The following is a 13404-nucleotide window of genomic DNA, read 5'->3' on the forward strand; positions in this document are numbered from 1 at the left end:
TTTTCTTCCAACTCTAATAATGTCCTTTTTTTTTTTTTTTTTGAGACCGAGTCTCGCTCTGTCACCCAGGCTGGAGTGCAGTGGCGCAATCTCGGCTCATTGCAAGCTCCACCTCCCAGGTTCACGCCATTCTCCTGCCTCAGCCTCCCGAGTAGCTGGGACTACAGGCGCCCACCACCATGCCCGGCTAACTTTTTTTGTTGTTGTTGTATTTTAGTAGAGACGGGGTTTCACCGTGTTAGCCAGGATGGTCTCGATCTCCTGACCTTGTGATCCGCCCATCTCGGCCTCCCAAAGTGCTGGGATCTCAGGTGTGAGCCACTGCACCCGGCGTTTTTTTTTTTTTTTTTTTTTGACAGAGTCTCCCTCTATTGCCCAAGTTTAACCGCAGTGGCACAATCTTGGCTCACTGCAACCTCCCTCTCCCCAGTTCAAGTGATTCTCCTGTCTCAGCCTCCCAGTTAGCTGGGATGACAGGCACCTGCCACCATGCCTGGCTAATTTTATTTTATTTTTTGTATTTTTAGTAAAGACGGGGTTTCACCATGTTGGCCAGGCTGGTCTCAAACTCCTGACCTCAAGTGATCTGCCTGCTTCGGCCTCCCAAAATGCTGGGATTACAGGCTTGAGCCATCATGCCCACCCTTTTTATTTTTTATTTTATTTTTATTTTTTATTATTTATTTATTTGAGATGGAGTTTTGCTCTTGTTTCCCAGGGTGGAGTGCAATGGACCTCAGCTCACTGCAACGTCCACCTCCCAGGTTCAAGCAATTCTTCTGCCTCAGCCTCCCAAGTAGCTGGGATTACAGGCGCCCGCCACCTCGCCCGGCTAATTTTTTTTTTGTATTTTAGTAGAGACGGGGTTTCACCGTGTTAGCCAGGATGGTCTCGATCTCCTGAACTCGTGATCCGCCCGTCTCGGCCTCCCAAAGTGCTGGGATTACAGGCTTGAGCCACCGCGCCCGGCCAGGTCAGGCTGGTCTTGAACTCCTGACCTTATGATCTGTCCACCTTGGCCTCCCAAAGTGTTGGGATTACAGGCGCGAGCCATCGCGCCTGGCCCAATTTTTATTTTCAGATAGGGTCTCACTCCATCCGCCAGGCTGAAGTGCAGTGGCATGATTACCGCTCACTGCAGCCTCCACCTCCACCTCCCTGGGCTCAGGTGATCTTCTGACTTCAGCCTCCCACACCCAGCAAAATTTTAAAATTTTTTTTGTATGCCAGGCTGATCTTGAACTCTTGGGCTCCAGCAATCTCCTGCCTCGACCTCCCAAAGTGCTGCAATCACAGGCGTGGGCCACTGTCCCCAACCCCACCGTCCTTTAATCGTCTCTCACCCAGACTGCTTCCCTGCTGCCACCCCAAAGTCTCCTCCCCATGCACCCACATAACTGTCTCCTTCAAGAATCCCTTGAAGTTGTGGGGTGCGGTGGCTCACGCCTCTAATCCCAGCACTTTGGGAGGCCGAGACGGGCAGATCACCTGAGGTCGGGAGTTCGAGACCAGCCTGACCAACATGGATAAACTCCATCTCTACTAAAAAGACAAAATTAGCTGTGCGTGGAGGCAGCCTCCTGTAATCCCAGCTACTCGGGAGGTTGAGGCAGGAGAATCGTTTGAACCCAGGAGGTGGAGGTTGCAGTGAGCCCAGATCGTGCCATCATACTCCAGCCTGGGCAACAAGAGCGAAACTCTGTCTCAAAAAAAATAAAATAGGCCGGGCGCGGTGGCTCAAGCCTGTAATCCCAGCACTTTGGGAGGCCGAGACGGGCGGATCACGAGGTCAGGAGATTGAGACCATCCTGGCTAACCCGGTGAAACTCTGTCTCTACTAAAAAATACAAAAAACAAACAAACAAACAAACAAACAAACACAACTAGCTGGGCGAGGTGGCGGGCGCCTGTAGTCCCAGCTACTCGGGAGGCTGAGGCAGGAGAATGGCGTAAACCTGGGAGGCAGAGCTTGCAGTGAGCTGAGATCCGGCCACTGCATTCCAGCCTGGGCGACAGAGTGAGACTCCGTCTCATAGAATAGGTGAGGGAGGGGAGGGAGGGGAGGGGGAGGGGAGGGAGGGGAGGGGAGGGGAGGGGGGGGGGGGGGGGGGGGGGGGGGGAGGGGGGGGGGGGGGGGAGGGGGGGAGGGGGGGGGGGGGGGGAGGGGAGGGGGGGGGAGGGGAGGGGAGGGGAGGGGAGGGGAGGGGAGGGGAGGGGAGGGGAGGGGAGGGGAGGGGGAGGGGAGGGGAGGGGAGGGGAGGGGAGGGGAGGGGGGGGAGGGGAGGGGGGGAGACTGCCTCGTTCACTCATTCAGGTCATAACTCAACGGTCACCTCCTCCTCAGAACAGCCTTCGGTGGCCCCCTGTCTAGGTCCCCCACGTCGCCATACCCTGCCCCCATCAACCCTGTCTGCAGGCCTCTGCTGACTCACCCGACTTGAGAGGCGCTTAGAAGGCTGTGCTGTGGTTCTCACACACACAAAGGTGTGACTGCCTGCTCCCACCCGTGCCTGGAGAAAGAGGGAAGAGACCCCCCCGGCCCAGACTATCTGAAGGCTGATAGTAACAATGGCTGATACAGGCTTACCTGAAGTCACTGGTCCAGGGCTAAAGTTCCTGCACGCCATCCACCACCACTTTACCGATGAGACCCCAGCGGCTCTCAGGTGTCCTTGAAACCTTGCCTGGGGACAAGGGACCACATGGAGCAGGGGTCAGCCCACCTATTTGTCAAGGGCCATGGAGCTTTGGAGGCTTTCAGCTTTGGAGGCCAGCCAGTGAAAGCAGCCACTGGCTGGGCATGGGAACTCACCCAGTAATCCCAAGGCTTTGGGAGGCTGAGGCGGGAAGATCACTTGAGGCCAGGAGTTCAAGACCAGGCTGAGCAACATAGTGAGATCCCGTCTCTACTGAAAAAAAAAACCCTTAAAACTATTACCTGGGCATGGTGGTGTGTGCCTGTAATCCCAGTTACTCAGGAGGCTGCGGTGGGAGGATCCCCTGATCCTGGGAGGCAGAGGCTGCAGTGAGCTGTGTTTGCACCACTGCCCTCCAGCCTGGATGGCAAAGTGAAACCCTGTCTCAAAAAGACAAAGGAAAAAAAAGAGGCCAGGCGCTGTGGCTCATGCCTGTAATCCCAGCACTTTGGGAGGCTGAGGCGGGCAGATCACTTGAAGTCAGGAGTTCAAGACCAGCCTGGCCAACATGACAAACCCCATCTCTACTAAAAATACAAAATTAAGTGGGCATGGTGGCACATGCCCGTAATCCCAACTACTCGGGAGGCTGAGGCAGGAGAATGACTTGAACCTGGGAAGTGGAGGTTGCAGTGAGCCGAGATCACAACACTGTCCTCCAGCCTGGGTGACAGAGCGGGACTATGTCTCAAATGAAAAAAAAAAAAGACAGGCCAGGTGTGGTCATTCAGTCCTATAATCCCAGCACTTTAGGAGGCTGAAGTGGGCAGATCACGGGGTCAGGAGTTTGAGACCAGCCTGGCCCAATATGGTGAAACCCCGTCTCTAGTAAAAAATACAAAAACTTGGGCCGGGCACAGTGGCTCAAGCCTGTAATCCCAGCACTTTGGGAGGCTGAGACGGGCGGATCACGAGGTCAGGAGATCAAGACCATCCTGGCTAACACGGTGAAACCCCGTCTCTACTAAAAAAATACAAAAAAAAAAACAAAAAACTAGCTGGGCGAGGTGGCTGGCGCCTGTAGTCCCAGCTACTCGGGAGGCTGAGGCAGGAGAATGGCGTAAACCCAGGAAGCGGAGTTTGCAGTGAGCTGAGATCCGGCCACTGCACTCCAGCCTGGGCGACAGAGCGTGACTCCGTCTCAAAAAAAAAAAAAAAATTAGCCGGGTGTGGGGGTGGGTGCCTATAGTTCCAGCTACTTGGGAGGCTGAGGCAGGAGAATCCCTTGAACCCGGGAGGCGGAGGTTGCAGTGAGCTGAGATCGTGCCACTGCACTCCAGCCTGGCCCACCTGCCTCAGCCTCCCAAAGTACTGGGATTACAGGCGTGAGCCACGGTGCCCATCCCAACCATGAATTTTCACCCAATTGGCTCACTCCATACAATCATGTGATCCCAGCCTAGCCAATCAGGGCATCCCCTTCCCTGGCCACCACCCTTGGTTCAACCAGGACATGTGACCCAGGCTGGGCGAATGAGAACCTACCCGGGACTTTGGTGCCCCCCACCTTGGGAAGAGGTGCTGAGTCCTGCCAGGGCTGTTAAGATGATGGGCAGATGAGATTTGGGGCTTGTGGCATCGTGTTTTCCCCATAAAGGTAAAGTCTGCCTTTTTTTTATTTTTATTTTTTCGAGACGGAGTCTCGCTCTGTCGCCCAGGCTGGAGTGCAGTGGTGGGATCTCGGCTCACTGCAACCTCTGCCTCCCGGGTTCACACCATCCTCCTGCCTCAGCCTCCCGAGTAATTGGGACCACAGGCACCCACCACCACGCCCGGCTAATTTTTTGTATTTTTAGTAGAGACGGGGTTTCACCGTGTTAGCCAGGATGGTCTCGATCTCCTGACCTCGTGATTAGACCTCCTCGGCCTCCCGCCTCCCAAAGTGCTGGGATTACAGGTGTGAGCCACCGCACCCGGCCCAAAGTCTGTTGAAGAAAAAAAAAACAAGAGAGGCCTGGCGTGGTGGCTCACACCTGTAATCCCAGCACTTTGGGAGGCCATGGCGGGCGGATCACCTAAGGTCAGGAGTTGGAGACCAGGCTGGCCAACATGGCGAAAGCCCATCTCTGCTAAAAATACAAAATAATTAGCCAGACATGGTGTCGCACGCCTGTATTCCCAGCTACTCAGGCGGCTGAGGCAGGAGAATTGCTTGAACCCGGGAGGCGGAGGTTGCCGTGAGGTCAGGTCATGTTATTGTGCTCCAGCAGGGGTGACAGAACGAGACTCTGTCTGAAAAAAAGAAAAGAAAACAAAAGAAAAAAGTCAAGAGAGGCTATGGCAACGCTAAGAGACGGAGAATTGGACACATCCTTGTGACACTGATTGAGGGTCCTGGATCCAGCTGTGTCTGAAACCCACCAGACCAGTGGGGCTCAACCAAGGGTGATTTCGCCCCCAGGGGACACTCAGCAATGTCTGGAGATAGTTTTGGTCATCATGACCAGGTGGGGACGCTACGGATTTTTTTTTTTTTTTTTTTTTTTTTTTTTGAGACGGAGTCTCGATCTGCTGCCCAGGCTGGAGTGCAGTGGCCGGATCTCAGCTCACTGCAAGCTCCACCTACCGGGTTCACGCCATTCTCCTGCCTCAGCCTCTCGAGTAGTTGGGACTATAGGCACCCGCCACCGCGCCCGGCTAGTATTTTTTTTTGTATTTTTTAGTAGAGACGGGGTTTCACCGTGTTCGCCAGGATGGTGTCGATCTCCCGACCTCGTGATCCGCCCATCTCGGCCTCCCAAAGTGCTGGGATTACAGGCTTGAGCCACCGCGCCCGGCCGACGCTACGGATGTTGAATGGGTGGAGGCCAGGGTCATTGCTGAGCACCTTGTGTGCCCAGGACGGCCCCCACCCCAGTGAACGGTCCTTTGTGGAACAGCAACAGTGCTGCAAGGGGTGGCCTTGAGTTAGATCTATCCCTAAATCTTTCAGTTCCATGAGCAAAAAATTCCTGTTTTTCAAAAAGGAGCCCATTGTAGTTTCAATTTCTGTCACTTGCAACCAAACGATTCTTTTTTTTTTTTTTTTTTTTTGAGGTAGAGTCTGGCTCTGTTGCCCAGGCTGGAATGCAATGGCACGACCTCAGCTCACTGCAACCTCTGCCTCCCAGATTCAATAGATTCTCCCGCCTCAGCCTCCTGAGTAGCTAGGACTATAGGCCTGCGCCACCACGCCCGGCTAATTTTTGTATTTTTACTAGAGACAGGGTTTCACCATGTTGGCCAGGCTGATGTCAAACTCCTGACCTCAAGTGATTTGCTCGCCTCGGCCTCCGAAAGTGCTGAGATTACCGGCGTGCACCACCGCGCCCGACTCCAAGTTTTTTTCTCTTTTTCTCGTATAAACGCTTCACCATACCCCAAGCCCCACTCCAAACACTTAACACATACCAGTACTTACCAAATTCTCACAAAAGCCTTCCAAAGGACTACCACAATTATCCTCATTTTATAGATGGGCAAAGTGAAGCATGGGAGGTCATGTGCCTTGCCTGAGGTCACAGAGCCCCGGGGGGAGCGGCAGGATTTGAACTGTGGAAATCTTCACTCCTTGCTCCCATACTTCTGTTTTGTTTCTTTGAGATGGAGTCTCGCTCTGTCACCCAGGCGTGGGTGCAGCAGTGCGATCTCGGCTCACTGCAACCTCCGCCTCCTGGGTTCAAGCGATTCTCCTGCCTCAGCCTCCCGAGTAGCTGGGATTATAGGCACCCGCCACCACACCTGGCTAATTTTTGTATTTTTAGTAGAGACGGGGTTTCTCCGTGTTGGCCAGGCTGGTCTTGAACTCCTGACCTCAGGTGATCAGCCTGCCTCGGCCTCCCAAAGTGCTGGGAGGACAGGTGTGAGCCACCGCGCCCGGTCCTGCTCCTTCACTTCTGTTTTAGCTCCGCTGGTCCCTCTTGCAACCATGGGGACATGAGAAGGCCTGCAGGGAAGGGAAAACACTCTCCACTAATTGCAACCCCCGACCCCCCAGTTATCACCTCCTAGAACCCAGATTCCCCCTTGTGCTCTGTAGATGCTGGCCTGGGCTGAGCACGGTGGCTCACACCTGTAATCCCAGCACTTTGGGAGCCCGAGGCGGATGGATCACCTGAGGTCAGGAGATCGAGACCATCATGGTCAACATGGCGAAACCCCGTCTCTACTAAAAATACAAAATTTAGCCGGGCGTGGTGGCAAGCACCTGTAATCCCAACTACTGGGGAGGCTGAGGCAGGAGAATCACTTGAATCCCAGAAGCCGAAGTTGCAGTGAGTCAAGATCACACCACTGCACCCATGCCTGGGCGACAAGAGTGAAACTCTCTCTCAAAAAAAAAAAAAAAAAAAAAAAAGCTGGGGAGTCCAAGTTTTCCCCTCGTCCCCGTGGGACGCAGCAGAAACTGGCACTCAGAGGAGGTGGTCAGACTCCACAACGTTCTCCAAATGCCCCCAGGCCCCTCCGTTGCCCAGCCCCTCCCGCGCTGCTGGCACCTAGAATGAGTCAGCCAGGAGTGGCCCTGGCTTCTCTGGAGTTTCCCTCGGGGCCGGGCAGCGGATCCGAGGTGAAGGTCCAGGAAGTCCCCGCACAGGTGACATCAGCACTGGGCTGACCAGTGCGTACACTCAGGGCCGCCACGGCGGGGCCTGGAGCCCGTTCCACCTCCTGGGACCCTTGCCCCACACTCACGTGGCAGGGGCCCGCCCAAGAAGGGCCAAGGTGTCTGTGTCCTGGGCTCTCCAGCTTCCGGCTTCTTCGTGGCCTGGGGGCCCCCTCAGGGTGTGTCTGTTCTCTGTGGTGGCCGTGGCACCTGCAGGTGGGGCCTGGCCCTGGGTGGCACTGAGAAATGCATCTCGGATGAATACGTGGCCCCAACCTGCCCTCCCCACCTTGCAGCCCCATCCAGTGCCCCTGCCCTGCCACCGGCCCTTCGCTCTGCCCCAGCCCTGGCAGCATCTCCTCTGGTGTCCTCCTTCTCCCCGTGGCTCCCCACTGCCCCAGGGACAAAGCCACAGGATTTCGCATTTGAGGCGTCTGCCTCGTCGCCCTTAGACGTGAGCCCAGGGGGTTCAGAGTACCAGGTTGGGGACAACTGGGGGTCGTCTTCCCCTCCCCTGCATTTTCTGCAGCTCAACCCTGGCTGATGACGAGCACCTGATGGAAAGTTCAGGCCGGGCGCGGCAGCTCACGCCTGTAATCTCAGCACTTCGGGAGACTGAGGCGGGAGGATCACTTGAAGCCAGGAGTTCAAGATTAGCCTGGGTAACACAGTGAGACCCCTTCACCACAAACAAGTTTTTTTTTTTTTTTTTTTTTTTTTTTTTTTTTTTTTTTTTGAGACGGAGTCTCGCTGTGTCTCCCAGGCTGGAGTGCAGTGGCGTGATCTCGGCTCACTGCAAGCTCCGCCTCCCGGGTTTACGCCATTCTCCTGCCTCAGCCTCCCGAGTAGCTGGGACTACAGGCGCCCGCCACCTCGCCCGGCTAGTTTTTTGTATTTCTTAATAGAGACGGGGTTTCACCGTGTTAGCCAGGATGGTCTCGATCTCCTGACCTCGTGATCCGCCTGTCTCGGCCTCCCAAAGTGCTGGGATTACAGGCTTGAGCCACCGCGCCCGGCCCTTTTTTTTTTTTTAGACAGAGTTTCACTCTTTTTGCCCAGGCTGCAGTGTAATGGTGCAATCTTGTCTCACTGCAACCTCAGCCTCCCAATTTCTTTTTTTTTTTTTTTTTACTGAGATGGAGTCTTGCTCTGTCACCTAGGCTGGAGAGCAGTGGCACGATCTCGGCTCACTGCAAGCTCTGTCTCCTGGGTTCACGCCATTCTCCTGCCTCAGCCTCCTGAATAGCTCGGATTACAGGCATCTGCCACCACACCCGACTAATTTTTTTGTATTTTTTTAGCAGAGACGGGGTTTCACCGTGTTAGCCAGGGTGGTCTCGATCTCCCGAGCTTGTGATCCGCCCGCCTCGGCCTCCCAAAGTGCTGGGATTACTGGCATGAGCTACCGCGCCCGGCCCCAGCCTCCCAATTTCAAGTGATTCTCCTGCATCAGCCTCCCAAGTAGCTGGGATTACAGGTGCGTGCCACCATGCCTGGCTAATTTTTAATTTTTATTTTTTGGTAGAGAAAGGGTTTCACGATGTTGGCCAGGCTGGTCTCAAACTCCTGACCTGAGGTGACTCACCCACCTCAGCCTCCCTAAGTGCTGGGATTATAAACATTAGCCACCGCACCCGGCCAACAAAATTTAAAATTTAGCCAGGCATATTGGTGCTCCTATCATCCCAGCTACTCTGGCAGCTGAGGAGGGAGGATTGCTCCAGGCAAGGAGTTCAAGGGTGTAGTGAGCTGAGATCACACCACTGCACTCCAGCCTGAGCGACAGAGCAAAACCCTGTCTCAAAAAGGAAAAAAAAAAAAAAAAAAAAAAAAAGTTCAAAGTTTGGCTGCTTTCTTTTTTCTTTTCTTTTTTCTTTTTTGAGACGGAGTCTTGCTCTGTCGCCCAGGCTGGAGTGCAGTGGCGCCATCTCGGTTCACAGCAACCTCTACTTCCCTGGTTCAAGCAATTCCCTTGCCTCAGCCTCCCAAGTAGCTGGAATTACAGGCGCCCGCCACCACACCCAGCTAATTTTTTTGTATTTTTGTAGAGGTGGGGTTTCTTTTTTTTTTTTTGAGACGGAGTCTCGCTCTGTCGCCCAGGCTGGAGTGCAGTGGCCGGATCTCAGCTTACTGCAAGCTCCGCCTCCCGGGTTCACGCCATTCTCCTGCCTTAGCCTCCCAAGCAGCTGGGACTACAGGCACCCGCCACCTCGCCCGGCTAGTTTTTTTTTTGTATTTTTAGTAGAGACGGGGTTTCACCGTGTTAGCCAGGATGGTCTCGATCTCCTGACCTAGTGATCTGCCCGTCTCGACCTCCCAAAGTGCTGGGATTACAGGCTTGAGCCACCGCGCCCGGCCAGAGGTGGGGTTTCATGATGTTGGCCAGGATGGTCTCGATCTCTTGACCTCATGATCTGCCCGCCTTGGACTCCCAAAGTGCTGGGATTACAGGCGTGAGCCACTGCGCCCGGCCAAGTTTTGGTCCTTTCTTCATCTTCGGAGCAGTTCAGCCTCCTTTGACCTCAGTCCTACTACCAGGTGAGCCTTCTGATCTGCAGTTTGGTCCCTGTGCCTCACCCCATCCAGCACACCTCTAGTCCCACCGTGACTGTACCACTCCATTGCTCCAAAACCCTCAATGGCTCCCTAGTGCCCCCAGAATACGGGCCATGTCTAGCTTCCAGGCCCTCCAGGGTCCCATCCCTCTTTCCCAGTCCATCTATCCTTACACCCCGCGCCCTGTACACTCTCCCGAGTCTTTGCCCCCGCTGGGACTTTGCATGTGCAGTGCCTTCTCCCTGTTAGTCCTCCCCGCACAGGGCGACTGGCAGACTGCTGATCTTTCTTCACCCAGCCTGCCCTGGGTGCCCGACCGCTGATCTTTCTTCACCCAGCCTGCCCTGGGTGCCCGACCTCAGGGCGCAGCCCTGACCCAGACGAGGCTGCTGCAGCCTGTGCCCAGCCTGCGGTCTAGGTCAGGGGCGTCACTGGACCCCTTCAACCCAGCTGTCCCAGCTTCAGTGCGGAGGCAGGAAGGCCTGTCCCCCATGGAATCTCAAACCCGTCAGACAGGTTTGCTGTTCCCTGAAGTTGTACTGGCACCGAGGTTGCCCCGGCCTGGCCTGGCAGGATCTCACTCTGGGCCTGGCTCTGGTCAAGCAGGTAGCTGCAGGGCCCGGGAACACTCCGGCCAGCACCGGCCCGAGGACACCCTGGAGCAGCTGGCCCTGGCCACAGGGAGGGTATGGTGTTGACACGTGAGGGCGGCCATGGGAGGGGGGATGGTAATGAAAGAAGGGACTGAGACACACGGAGATAGAGATAGACAGAGACAGAGAAACGCAGACAGAGGCACACAGAGACAGACAGACAGAGACAGAGACAGAGACAAAGAGACAGAGAGAGAGATAAACAGAGAGACAGAGGGACACAGAGACAGACAGACAGAGACAGAGACAGAGAGACAGAGAGATAGAGAAACAGAGAGACAGAGGGTCACAGAGACAGAGACAAAGAGACAGAGAAGGCCGGGCGCGGTGGCTCAAGCCTGTAATCCCAGCACTTTGGGAGGCCGAGACGGGCGGATCACGAGGTCAGGAGATCGAGACCATCCTGGCTAACACGGTGAAACTCCGTCTCTACTAAAAAAATACAAAAAACTAGCCGGGCGAGGTGGCGGGCGCCTGTAGTCCCAGCTACTGGGGAGGCTGAGGCAGGAGAATGGCGTGAACCCGGGAGGCGGAGCTTGCAGTGAGCTGAGATCCGGCCACTGCACTCCAGCCCGGGCGACAGAGCGAGACTCCGTCTCAAAAAAAAAAAAAAAAAAAAAAAAAAAAGAGACAGAGAAACAGACAGAAATAAACTGAGACACAGAGAGACAAAGAGAGCCAGAAACAGAGAGATGAAGGCAGAGAGACACTGAGACAGAGAGACAGGGAGGCAAGGATACAGAGAAAGAGACAGAGAGAGAGACAGACAGACAGGACAGAGGGGTGACAGCTGTGGCCTCCTTTGGTCGGGCAGGCCCAGCGGCTGTGGACTCAGTTTTCCCTTCTGCACACCAGGAAGGGCCTGATTGGGAGAGAAAAGAGGAGAGAGGCGGGAGGGGAAGGGGCGGGTCCGAGGCCAGTCCGCTAGGGAAGTGGGTGGAGAAAGGAGAAGTGGTGAGGAGCCCGGCGCCCAGGAGAGCTGGCAGGGAGGAGGTGCCCCCTCTGCTTGGGAACACAGGGACTTTCCAGAATGTGGAGAAACAGGAAGTGGCTCCATCCCATCCCTGCCCCCGCATCGGGCTGAGCCAGGCCAGACCCACCTGCCCACCTCACCTGCCCAGGTCTGAGGCTCTGTGTGGGAGCTGCTGGTCACCGCGACGTGCCTCCCTCTCCCTGGGCACCTGCCTCAGCCCCCTGGACAGCAGAATGGGCACAGTCCCAGAGCCAGAGTCCTTCTTGCCACCCAGGAGAGACACTGAGGCTGGGAGAGGAATCCAGGTTGGCATCTCCCAGATGGGGAAACTGAGGCATAGCCCAAGAAGGTCCTTATGAACAACCTTCATGTTTGTCTGAAGTTTTCTGCAAATTGAAATAATTAAGACAGGCTGGACACAGCGGCTCATGCCTGTAATGCCAGCACTTTGGGAGGCCGAGGCAGGCAGATCATGAGGTCAACAGCTCAAGACCATCTGGCCAACATGGTGAAACCCCGTCTCTACTAAAAATACACAAATTAGCTGGGCGTGGTGGCATGTGCCTGTAATCCCAGCTACTCGGGAGGCTGAGGCAGGAGAATCACTTGGACCTGAGAGGCGGAGGTTGCAGTGGGCTGAGCTCATGCCATTGCACTGTAGCCTGGGAGAAAGGGCAAGACTTCATCTCAAAAAAAAAAAGAATTTCATTTGGAAATATTCGCAGTGGTTAAATTCTGTTAGGCACTGTCTGTCCATTGAGTTGTCTGAACTACAACGTAGCAGCTAGTTGCTATTATTGTTGTTGTTATTATTATTATTATTATTGAGACAGAGTCTTGCTCTGTGGCCCAGGCTGGAGTGCAGTGGTACGATCTTGGCTCACTGCAACCTCTGCCTCCCGGGTTCAAGCGATTCTCCTGCTTCAGCCCCCCGAGTAGCTGGGATTACAGGTGCCCGCCACCACACTCATCTAATTTTTGTATTTTTAGTAGAGACGGGGTTTTACCATGTTAGCCAGTCTGGTCTCGATCTCCTGACCTCGTGATCCTCCCATCTCGGCCTCCCAAAGTGCTGAGATTACCGGCATGAGCCACCATGTCCGGCCACTAGTTGTTGTTATTACCACCCTCCCCATTTTACAGGTGGGAAAACTGGGGCACAGAGAGGTCAAGTAACTCTCCTTGGGTCACACAGCAGATTCATAGCACTGTACTCCAGGCTGGGCCATGAGCCCCAGTACTGTGTCTCTGCTGCTCTCCGGAGCCACCTCCTGTGATTCCCTGGAAATTCCCGCATCTGACTAATTCCCTAGGCATTCCCCGACTTGGCGAATTCCTGCCGAGATGGCTGGACCCACCCCGGCCTGGGCAAACTGCCCCCACTTCAGGCAAAATTACCCGCCGAAACCTCGTGGTTTCCCAAGGTCGATGTGGCAGAGATCGAGCCCACGCCTCTTCCTGGCTCACTCGGTGACCTCGGGGCGGCTTCTGAACAGTTCGTGCCTCAGTTTCCTCCCTCCTGAAATGTAGGTTAATACCAGTCCCTACCCCAGAGGGCCGCTGTGGGAGCAGGGCCGGCATCGTGGGTGTGTGTGACCCGGGGCTTTGCCCAGTGCCTGTACTCAGAAGGTCCCAGCACTCAGCGCGATGCTTTGCTGTTGCCTAACCCAAGCTGTGAAATATGTTTTGTGCCGGGGCACTGCGTTTTCATTTTCCCCGGTCCTCAAAAGTTGTGTGGATGGTCCGGTGTAGGAGGAAATGAGCAGATGCAGCCGCTACCCTCCCGCCCTGACCGGCTTCCTCACTCTTCCAAATCTTCAGTGCCTATTGCTCAATGTAACTGCTGTTCAATTTGCTGTGAAAATAGTCTCAGCCAGGCACAGTGGCTCACACCTGTAATCCCAGCACTTTGGGAGGCCGAGACGGGCGGATCACGAGGTCAGG

General features: G+C 55.1%; 1 protein-coding gene across 1 annotated transcript in view; it reads left to right on the forward strand.

The window, feature by feature from the left end:
- The window catches only part of TMEM259 (transmembrane protein 259), a 202452-nt gene that overhangs the window by 14677 nt on the left and 174371 nt on the right, over positions 1 to 13404 (forward strand). The gene's annotated exons all lie outside the window — the stretch shown is intronic.

This window comes from Macaca thibetana, chromosome 19 (genome assembly GCF_024542745.1).
Source record: "Macaca thibetana thibetana isolate TM-01 chromosome 19, ASM2454274v1, whole genome shotgun sequence".
In the NCBI taxonomy this organism is placed as follows: Eukaryota; Metazoa; Chordata; class Mammalia; order Primates; family Cercopithecidae; genus Macaca; species Macaca thibetana.